This window comes from Rhynchophorus ferrugineus, unplaced genomic scaffold, assembly GCF_030347505.1.
Source record: "Rhynchophorus ferrugineus isolate W39M unplaced genomic scaffold, kcgeb_rfMv2 rfM6, whole genome shotgun sequence".
In the NCBI taxonomy this organism is placed as follows: domain Eukaryota; kingdom Metazoa; phylum Arthropoda; class Insecta; order Coleoptera; family Curculionidae; genus Rhynchophorus; species Rhynchophorus ferrugineus.
Window position 1 is genome coordinate 22,459,511 of NW_027472585.1, and position 12,705 is coordinate 22,472,215.

Sequence of the window (12,705 nt, forward strand, 5' to 3'; positions counted from 1 at the left end):
CAGAAATTTCACGTAATGTGAAACTTTCTGAATGGTATATTAATTGAAGGCTTAACCTTTCAATATGATCGTATATTCACGGTCACCAAGTGTTTTACCATTGTAAGCGTACTTGTATAACAAAAACCAGCTTTAGTAAAATTGTGCGAATCTAGCCTTTACGGGCTCTTGAGCTAATAGAATTAATTGGTTTGGCAACAATTTATCAATAGCTACCTACATGTACTTTAAGCAGACCTATCTACTAGTCAAAATGTGGAGTATAAAATATATCTATTAAACTCAACAGTGTTGATAATTATTTATATCAAATAACAGTTTTTAATGCACTTACATTTACACTTATACACATGTTACGTAGGAACTTCCAAAGCCTTAAGAGTCGATAAGTTTATTGGTTGCAGTCGTTTACATGCGATTGAAAAGGTTCTAAATAAGGGAACATAGCTGCCATACGAACAGACTTAAAATAATATTTTCATAAGATACCTGTGAAAAAGGGTGTTTTTTATGACGTCCTATGATCCAACGATAAAAATCCCATTAGCAAAAAGTCACGGGTTGGTTCAGGAATGTCGCAAACAGTCTACATCACATTTTATATCTATGCAATATAGCTTTATTAGTAAACAGTTTCTAAATTCTGACTGCAAAAATACATTAATAATTAGATGGCTGTCAAACCATCATCGTCCTTGGGAGTTGGGAAAACTAAATTATGGGAAATATTTCGATTGGTATACAAAGTACAAATTTTCTGCAATAACGAAGAAAATAGGTCAATAAAATAAACAGGTAAATATGAACAGGCAAATTTATGTGAAATATATTCAGGGCCAAATCTAATACGGCGGGCTAAAATTTATTTACTAGGCCTGCATTAACGCAATAATGGTTAAGTTAATGTATAAAGAACATACATAACTCTCCAACAAATTATAAATAATCTACGGGAAACCAAGAAAACTTTGTGCACAAAACTAAGTGTTATTGAAACAATGTCAAAAACTTCAGCTATACGAAAGTATACGTTCTAGTTTCCATAAATCTCCATTCTTCTTTTTATATAACAATCCCGAACAAGTTTCGCCATTGACGTTTTCAGCAAGCAAGAAAACGAGACCCGAAAAAGTGGAATTAAAATAAAAAACACATCATTTCAATGTATCTGTCCCATTCGCAATCACTTTGCCTGTCTCCTTACCATTCTCCTTTTCTTCATAAATTCCCCAAAGTATAATATCCACTAAAACTTTATATAACCCCAGTCTCAAAGTATCTGTTTAGATAAACATGATTATTATTCAACACTTCGGACGTAGATACAGGGGGGGCGAATGGAGTCGGTCGGCCCCTCTCCTCTCCCCCGACCTCCGACCACCCCGCGTCTCCGCGAACGAAAAACTTTATGCATAATAAAAGTTTTTGGCCAAAAACAACTTTGGTATTCATGGCTAAGAGTGTGACAATGTATCATTTTTTTATAGTGATGGCACTCCATGGCGAGGGGTAAGGCGGGAGGAGACAGCACGAACGAAATTGGTACGGAACTTTGACGATTGAAGCTGCGAGATCGGATTCGACCGGGACAGTGGATGAAAATATATTTGTTTTTATTTTCCACTTGGTAAAGGACGTTTTTATTCAGACAGTTGTGATATTATTATGTTTATGATCAATCCAGTGACTTTTTCTAGTGTATATTCTGAGTTGTGTTTCGATATTAAGTCAATCATACTATGGAAGGAGTATTTAAAAAAAACATTTAAACTATGTATAATACATAGATAAAATATTGAAATAGCCAGTAACTGTTCAATCAATATTGATTCAAATATATAAATATTTTATAATACAGTAGGTTTGTTAACATTTCATTAAACTAACAGGTTTATACTATAAAACATAAGAAGTGTGAACATATATGGTTTAAAATGGCGCGGGAGATAGAAACTATAAAATTAAATGGTATAATATTAGGAAAGTCAGAAGAATATACTTAAAAATAAATTTGGTATAATTGTCTTTGCGTAATAAAAATGTCAAAATTATTCTCAGAATTTATAGTGTGTTTTAATACAACAACATATACTTGTGCATATAACAAATAAATAAAATATACGTTAAATATTCACATGTATATTATATAAATATTTGACAATGTTTTGATGATATTTGACACTGCAATCGGGTGTTGTAAAGAGCTATGTTAATTAAAAAATAGTAAAGAAAATAGTCACTATCATTCTAAAAGTTAACAACTGAACGATTTAAAATTAAGACAAATCGCAATAATGTAAATTATTTGACCAATAATATATAATGCCATCAAAGTATTGTAATAAAACAAAACAGTGAAAATGGAAGAATACAAAACCTAACGATTTTGAACAACAATGGCCAACAACAATATTCATCATAACTTCATCAGTAAGTCTTTAGCAATATTTACTTAAAAAAATATATGGTAAAACCTCGTTGACATTATGTTCATATTACATGAAATTTCGTTGCTGTACCGCTCAAGTTACTAGAAATTCCACCTTCTCCTAACGGCCAACACTCCCAATTGCTTAATCTAAGCATAAATATTTGAAATAATGTAGAAACAGGAAGAATGCACGGTCTAATGGGTCAACTAGCAGATCAAAATTTGCAGCATATCCTCATTTCTAATCACACTTGCTTTCGTAGGAAGAGTTAAGTTAAAATAAGTCTTCTATATGGTTAGTATAGTCCTACCAACCCTTATGCATAGGCAGTCAAGTTATCCATCATTATTTTAGTTTTCAACCCTTCGTAATATATAACTGACACGTGCTGCAATTTATATGTGGAGTACTTGGATTATCTTGATCTTCTACACCCATTACAAAATGATTTCAGCGTAGTGAAAATGGCAGTGATGATTTTCAGAATATATCAAGAGACTCGGTGACAATTTAAGTTAAAAAAAAACTTTAATTAAACAAGTGATATTTGCATCATGCATCTATCCACATAACTTCACTGGAAGTTATTTTCCGCATAATTATATTATAACTGCAGTTAATGAATTCCTATTGCAACAGGTGTTTCGATTGAAATAGTTCTACATTTTTTCAAACAAAAAATGTCATTTATGAAATATATATAAAACTATGAAACTGAAGCTAATGGCAACTTACGAGGTATGAACACTTTTGTTTTATATAATTTTCATGATTTGAAACTGGGCAAAATTAAAAATTCATTTATATATTGAAATCGCACTTTAATAAAACCTTTAATCTAAAGGTGGGTACTATTTATCCACAGTTTTTCAAATTTTAAACAAAACTAATATAATAGAGAGAAAGTAGGCTCTGTGGCTTAAATTCTCAATTCAGGATGTTTATAATCTTTTCATTCTCAATAGTTGTGGCATAAAGCATAAAAATAATTAAAAAGTTATTGAACGGAAATTTGATGAAAGAAAAATCTGTACATAATATTGCGTATATTTATGCAACGAAGCAAAACAGTTGATATTAGATCAGCAGCTATAGTAATAGAAAAAGTAAGAGGTTAGAAAAGAAATAAAAGGGCCATGTTACGAAACTTTCATTGTAAGAACATTCGAATGGAATTATCGAAAGGATATTCGCAATTTATAATATCAAAGTAACCACTTAACATTTTTCATTATATTAAAATATCTTTTGAACGTTCTCGTAGTCGGTTTTGCCTTGATGCTATCTGGAACATTATCCCGATCAAAGCTTTGAACTCTATTCAATCTGAGTCTCTTTGAGTGCCCAAATTTGACAACCGCCGAAAGAAGACAAACGAGCTGCAATTCCGATATTGAATATAAGCTGTGGCCGCGGCCCATTTTCCCGAAGAACGCTCACTTTAGGGAAAATTTAAATTAGATATTTTCAAATTTAAATATTCTACAGCGAATAGTCGAAATTGCAAATAAAGTATCGTATTATAGTGTTTCTATTTACTATAGAAATATTCATTTGCTTTTGTTTATATAATTAACTAGGCATATGTTAATTATATTATGTATATAAAAATGTATATATAATAGTTATTAATACGCGTCAAAAATTAATTATTATATATTTTATAATATAAAAATATGTTATATAAAAAAATAATAATAAAGTTATAATTTTAGGACACTCCTGATTATTAGAATATTTTAGGCGAATACGCGTTTTTATTACTTTGGATACTTTTCTTTTTTTATTTTGGTAGATGTATACCTTCATCCATCATCATATATATTTATAAGTTATACTTTTTTATTTTGGTAGAAGGGCTTTAAATAATCTAATTGATACTCCACCATGGACAGTTTCAGGCCCGATTCTATGGGAGTTAATGGAGAAGGGTTGTCGCATGATCGCTGTGATCAGAAGTGATAAAACATGGATATTAGATATATTCCGAATACACTTATGGATGTGGTTATGCAAAGAGTGCATGGTAAAATGAAACCGAGAGAGACGACATGCCATTACTGGGGATGCAAGATGCTGCGCTTGTAAATATTGGACTACTGTTCAGGGAACACATGCTACTATAACTGCTGCCCTGCACTAGGGAAACAGGATGCTGATAAGAAGTGGAATAGTAATCAATAACTACAAAAACTTTCATTATTGAAGTCGTCAAGGAAAAGGCTCTAGTACTTGAAATCGAAAAAACTGTGACACAATGTTGAAATTGACAATATGTCCTATATTCGCAGTTGTTATATCGAAGCTAGACATGACGGTGTTCACTTTTTTTACACTGGTGATAACCGGTAATCCGCGGCTGACTCTCATGGTGGTTTCATGTTCGACAAAAGAAAGAAATCCAGTACCATTGCACTTCAGCCTAAGCAAACCATGTAGCCGCTCTCACGTTAACAAAGACCCAATTTGTTTAAATAAAAGGCCTTTATTCAACAAAAATACTGGTTTATTCGTCTGAGAGGCAAGACGGGATAATGTCAATGTCTATCTGTATCCCAGGGAGACTGTCCTGGTATCATTCCGTGGTGTTGACATCGTTCATTTATGCTAACTGCGGCATCTACTGAAAAAAGCTCAGATATGATTTGATCAGGTCAGGGTTAATTCTAGAATTTCAAATCAAAACTACAAATAAACTCAGGCTTTATTCCAGAGGACCTATACATCTATTCCTGAACAATATGGATTTAAAGTAATGCAAAAGAGGTGAATATCGAAAAGTAAATAGAGGGACAAAATGTTAGCCAATAATTGAAAGAAATGAAAGCTTACAGGGATAGTGTTCCCGCCGATTTGAATGTTGCTACATCGAAACCTAATTATACGTCATTTTACGAAGATCTTAGAAAATTAGGTGACATGAGTGAATCCATTGATGTCAGCGTTCAAAACTTTGATGTAAACTTCGCAAACTTCCAAGATGAATCTCTAAAACTTTACAGAGTCTCAACAACAAGTACAACTCCGCCAGCAAATGATGACTGCAGATCTTTCAAATTACAAGCGGAAATAGAATCATTAAATTGAGGCAGGATCTCTAGAGACGACCACGTGACAGCACAAATGATAAAGTTCAGGTTGAGTATTCAAAACGAGAATTAGTAAAGGTTATACGCACTATATAGGAATGATTTACCTATCAATTTGGGAAAAGAACTTCCGTAAGTCATAAAAATTAAACTTCAAAAAGCACCGGAAGAAACCCACTAGGAAAGTCAGGCAAGATTTTTACCGTGTCATGATATATAGATAAGATTCGCTTTCAGTCATTTTATAGAAGAGTTTTTATTAGCTTTGGAAAACGTGCTCTTCTTTTTTTGTCAATTTTCACTCTGCTTTCGGCTATATACCTTGACCCTCACTTTGGCAGTTTTGAAAGCCGAGCTTACGATGGCTCCATTAGTTACCTAAGAGCGAAAAATAATATACCAAATTCATTTGAAATCTGAGCCGAAATTAAACCCCTTAAACAGGTAATAAAGATGTTGATGCTTTCTAGAATTCTAGAGAGAATTCTTCAAAAATAGTTGGCATTGAAGATCATATGGCTCCATATTTAATAAAATAAAGACTAAAGTATTAACAGCTAACAGATTGCTTGCCATTATAAATCTTCCAGGTTTCCAGTAGGGGCAAATTCATACAGTAAACTGTGGCTCTATTGCTGAAGTATTAAACCGAATTCGACGACTTCTGGGATAAATCCTAACTGGTACAACGGACGCTATAAAACAAAACAAAAACAAATCAGGACTAAAATCCGAATTTATTGAGAGTTTATACTGCTGATCCCCCTATAAAGCAACAATATATCGACACTATTATAGCCATCTTAGAGCTTTCGTTTCTTCAAATACGATTAAAAACTAGATCAAAAAGTTTCATTCGGATATACTGTGAGAAATTAAATAATCTGTTTAAAATTAAGTCCCAATCATCAGCTCATAAAAGTCTATGGATCACAATTATAGAAACTAATCTGAAAACTATCAATCTTCATGCCTGGGATGGCTACCAGTGGATTAAGTGGATCAAGTTCCTAAAGCAGTCGATCGAACAGCTTGAAAGAGTGCTGTTCGATATGCAAATGACATATCAATTGACACTCTCAGCAAGCCTCGGTTCTGAATTGATTACTTATACTTCATTTTTGGAATTACTCTCTAGACATATTTTATAGAGAAAATATTAGTTTCATGTATCAATCAATAATAGTGCTATTTGTGAGTCAAACTGATGAGTTATGGTAGGAAATGTTGAAATATGTATTGTAATTTTCTTCTGGTGGACACAACCTTTGATTACCTTGTATACTTTATAGAGTGATTTCGTTAAATACAACATTTTAATGATTTGAATGTCATGTATGCTTGAGTTAATAATGATGATAAAGTTAATGATCTATGCACTATATAGAAAATACGAATTTACTAAAATTAAGCAAACCTTTCATATTATTTTACGTTTCCTGTTATACAATAGAATTTTTGTCTCTACCAGATATCTATATGTATTATAGTTGAGAGATTTTCCTATGGTGTGTTTTTGCCCGACAAAGACAAAAGCAACCAGATTATTTATGCCGCAGAAGACGACTATGACTTTTATTCATGAATTCTAGAAATGCCTCGGTTTGCATTTACGTATTTAAATATTTTAAGGCTTTATGAAACGTGGATTTTCGCCCTACCCATCGCTAACTTTCTTTTATGTAAATAGACCCGTTTTTACCTTTAAACATTTCTTTTTTAGGTATATTTCACGTCTCTCTAGCCGCTGCAGTCGCGCTTGATTAAATTTTTATATTCAGCCGACTCTTTTATAATATATTTTCTTTTAAAAGCTTTCAGCTCTGTCGTTTATGTTTATTCAAATTAGTTGCAAATATTAATAAAACTAATTTACTGATACACAATGTTGCTTCTGTCCTTTTTCTGTGGAATTACTTCAAACCATTGTGAAAATTTCTATACAACACACTGCCTTCTTCAAACATAAATACATTTGATTGTTTTTTGCGGTGACTGCGGTATTTTGATAAATGGCACAAACATATAAACGTAAGCTAACTCTGCTAACAATTGCAGGGTCCCTTGTTTTCTAAATATTTATATTTCAATTCCCATCAAAACTTAACTATGAAGCAATAAAGCTTTATAGTATACTAATACGAATATAGGTTAACTTATTTATCAGTTACATTTATTACATTTAACAATTACCTATTGCACCTTACATATAAACCTATTGGTTTTTGTCTACACATTATTTATTATAAATACTAAAACAGCTACATTTTTACCATCTAAAAATTATCCTATAACAAAGTGTAGTGAGGATACTCCTTCTTAGCTATTGGCCTTATAAATATGAGTATCTTCTCTTCTTTCTCTATGGAATGGTTTGGCCAGTTATCATTATTTTTGCTGTATTCTATATATATATATATATATATATATATATATATATATATATATATATATATATATACCATACTTGATCATATGATAAAATCGCCGAAAATATTTATCAAGAATGTACTGAATGGTAAGAAAAGCGAATTCCATAATTAGTAACAAAATATATTTTGGTAATCCACGCATGATATTCTACTTTTAATTCTGCTTACTAAAGTGGTATATGCTATTTCATTTATATTTACCTAGTAACAGTTTGAAATAGTTCAGTTTTCAGCATAGTTTCTTCAAAACTCAATTCATGTTTTGAAAGCCATTCCTTCATTACAGCCTTTGTTGATGCTATTTATATATTAACATTTTTTATGATATTGATAATATTTTATGGTTAACTCTTTTATTTTTACTTTCCAAACTAACAATTTTCTCTGAAATAATTGTAATAAATTCTGTTTATATCCATAAAATAGTTTGTGCACTCACATATGTTTTATACATTTCATATATTTGATCTCGTGTAGAGCCAATATCAAGATGATCAAGATTCTCCACCCTCTTCATATGTAGACGGGTTCTCTTGATTGAATTTAATGAATCAATGTATTGGTCTTCTTATTCTAAACAATATTATTCACAGTACACTAATCTTCAGAGGAGCAGCAACACGCTAGAACATTTTTAATAAAATTGCAGCAACGTATAATATTTAATATTATCAAAAATTACCCCTCTAACGGAATTTACGGGCAAAAGGGGCCTTCATTATTTCGTTCCTTCTCGAAATAACATATTAAAGCCCTAGCGAATTTTCGACTCTCTATATCTATTATTTATGGCATTTTCAAACAAAGTGATATGATATATTACGGAGAGATTTAAAAGTTATCAAAATAATCAAAGCCCTAAAATAGTGATTGCTGGTTTATAGTATGTATAACTAATATTTTGAATAATTTTGCGTACGTCTGACAAACTAATAACACAGCATTATGTCTCTTTTTAATTAGAATAAAATGAGAAGGAAAATATTGTCTGATTCTAAACCGAATTTACGAATTGCGGCAGGCAATACATTAAACATATTGATGACGCAAACAAACTTTGAATGAAATTGGAATCATGTGGATTAGTCCAATAATCACTACGGCACAATAGACTTAACCAGTTATTCAGTTTAGTAGTTGATGCATCAAAAGAGATTGTGGTTGATTGTGTCTCATTTAAGAAAGATGGAAAGTTTGATGAACATTATGACCAGCGATGAAAATCTGGGATAGGCCGAGAGAGTTATTTACATCAATATAGTAGTAATATTCATGGAAATGAATTGGCAATACTTGGATAAATGGCTGGATTGATGTGAAATCGAAAAGGTGTTTTCGACACTGTAACGATGTTATTAACTATGTTGCTAGATTAGAACTAGTAAATATTAAAATATTTTTCGTAGCAATTGTTCAAAATAAATGCCTTCCATTTTGGTTACCTTTGTCTCATTTTGTGCTTAATTGCTTTAATCTAAGATCTTAGCAGAGCTATAAATGATTTCAAACGTAATATTATTTAAATTTGAAATTATATAAACATCATGAAATAAAAACAAATTTTCATATAACAGTGTATTAGATTATAGAAGTTCTGTATCTGGCAAAGCATGTGGTACAATAATTTTGTTACAAAATGTCCTAGATTTGAGGAAAACTTTCTGAGGCAATATCTCACCTGCGTATGCTTCTTTAATTACAAGGTTGGTCAAGAAATATTGCGAACATAACTATCATATATCTTCACGAGATTATCCCTATATAGTAATATAATAATAATAAGTGCCTAACTACAATTTCTATAATTTTCAAAAGCTCAAATCCTTTGATATATTCAGGAAGAAACTAGAATTACTATAAGAAATTGTGATAATATTTTCCATAACAAAATGAAATATCCAACACCGGTGATCGTTTAATGATTTCTTTACTATTAATTAAAAAGGTGTATCTTAGAGATAGACGATGTGGCAAACAAGATTGGGCAGTCTTTGAATTATTTGTAAATATAATAATTAGAGACAGAGACAGTGATTAAATACATACTTCAGAAATAGTGTTAGAATTAGTCAGCATCCTAAACGATCGAAGCAAAATGCTTATTTGAACTCTATCCTAATATAAAAAGTGCAACAATAAAAAGTGCTTACAATACAATACAACTTTGTGTTCATCAGGATCTGTACAAATATTGTTTTCTTTGGCAGCTCTTATTAATTACCCAAAAAAGGTTGTTTCTCTTATTGTTCTTACCATCCGCTGCTCAATTTTATATTTTATATTTTATATTTTCATAAAATTTTAATTTGTCTTTCCGAGGCAAGAAATAACCTTTGGATTGGCTTCTATTTTCTATTTTATATATTTTATATTTTTCTATTATTTTTTAATTTCTACACAAGACAAGTGCCACTTTAAAGGCTTCATTGTTAATTTTTCAATATCACTGGCATACGGAACCATTTTGGTCCCATTTAGAACTGGAAAATTAATTCAGTAGGAGCGCAGTGAAAATATGAAACCAACAGAGCGAAACATTTACAGTAAATTAGCAAACAAATATCGATATCGCTTGTACTTGAACTGACTCTCTTTGATTAAGCACGCAGAATATCCCAGTAGAAAACTCGATATTAAATTTATAAATATTATTAAGGCCGCCGAGGACGAGAGAGGGGAGCCCGTTTGTCGTCGTCGCCATTTTTAACGGTTGAATAATTTGTCAATATAAGTAAACGTAATCGGGACTACGGCAGCCAAAGCTGACGGATTTTCCTCTAGGCTGCACAGTCATATTAAAATCTTACAGTGAAAGGATATTGGTCCGCCTTCGGAGGACGCTCCCATCTATTGTCTACCGCGAAGGGCTGTTTGATCCCCGTGAACCAACGAGCTATAATCCGAAAAAGGTAGAATTTATAATAAAGCGGTCGAAGCCGGTTGAACGTAGATTGAAAGGGATACGTTTTACCTTTTTATTCCAGACTTACATCATTAATAATTTTAAAAGTTCTTACATATCTCAAAGTCTCATCCTTCTCACTAGTATACAGTATGCTAGTTAACAATATTGTTTGTTTCGAAAGCTTCAAAACTATAGCATTGTATTATATAGATTAGAACTGAATTACAATACATGAATCAGAGGCAATCAAATTTCGAACAAATAAAGTAATAAAAAGATGACATCAAACATCCTATAATTCATCACAGACTAAAACGACATGTTACAAGATGACAGGAAAATGAGAAAAAGAAAAATTATGTGGTCAGAATTTTATTTAGGTTTTTTCAAACTTAAAGTTCTGATATTGATAGTTTTAAACGTTCTTATATATTTCAAGGTCTCATTCTTTAATATAATATAGAGTTACGTTTAGCAACTTTTATATATTACTATTGTAGAGACCAAATTCAGCACTATATAATTTTATTATTTGATTGCAATAATGAATTGGAAAAGGTGAATAGGTAAATTGCAAGGGAACAAAAAATATCAAATATCAAAGTTTCTTCACAGTGAGAATAAAACGAAATATCCCCTGAAGACAGAAAAAGAAAGTGTTACAGTAGAAAATTTCATTCTCAATTTGTTATGCATCATTAATAGTTTTAAAAGTTCTTATATGCATCTCAAATTATCGTTCTCTCACCGGTAGACATTGTGATATTCAACAATATCATTTATTAGAGCTTCAGCACTATAGTATGGTATTATTCAGTTGCAGAAATGAAGGTGCAATAGATGAATCAGAGGCATATTATATGAATCTAAAAAATATTACAAAGTCACATCTAGCATCAACAATTTCGTCACAGTTCTACTAAATAATATTTTAATGTTGATTTCAATATACTTATTGCAATAAATGGCCACTATCCCAAAACCACTGTTTCTTGGATTATACTTTGTGATAAGATTTGCTTTTGTCAGAGAAAAGTCGGATAACAAAACTGATATTTTGTGTTAGCATATGATGTTGATGGAAACACGTATATTCTTTTTCTAGATTGCATGTGATTTCAATACCAATTTTTGAATATAGTTGATCTAAAATACTACAAAAACAATATCAGCACAAAAACAAAATATATTAGACTTTGAATTAATACTTATCTTATAAGCTAATATAAACTATTCAATTTCCTATGTTCACATTGGAAGTTGAAATGGTTTATTCAGCCTCTACTGACCAGATTGAAATATTTAGATTTCTGTAAAGATTGCGGTTCATTTTGGACTTGCATCCTAATTTATTTTTTTGTCACCGGACACTAATTATTTTGTAACCCAATGTTTTTATAAAAACATTGGTTAATTTTCCAGGAGAGATACCCAAATTTTCTTCAATCTCTTGTAGTTTATGGTATCTTATATATACAAATGGCCGTACAAAGATGCGATAAACTCTTAGTCCAGGTCCATGCTCTGCTAGAGTGAGACGTAACTTGTATTTGCGATTGTATATACATTACATAAGAGAAAAACGTAAATATCGATAAAATACCAACATACATCACTAAAATCACGTCAGTAATCAGGTTGCTTCAGAACCAGATGTTTATTGGGTTGTTTATAAGTCACAAGCTTAATGTCAATTCATTTAACACGCCTCTTTAAACAGTACGTTTAGCCAGGAAAACCTTTAAGTAGTAGAAAGCAAGCTTTAAAATATAACAAAAAATATATGAAATAAAATAAAAGCAATATCGTAAAATTATGGAATAAATAAATAAGAAACAGTTACGGTT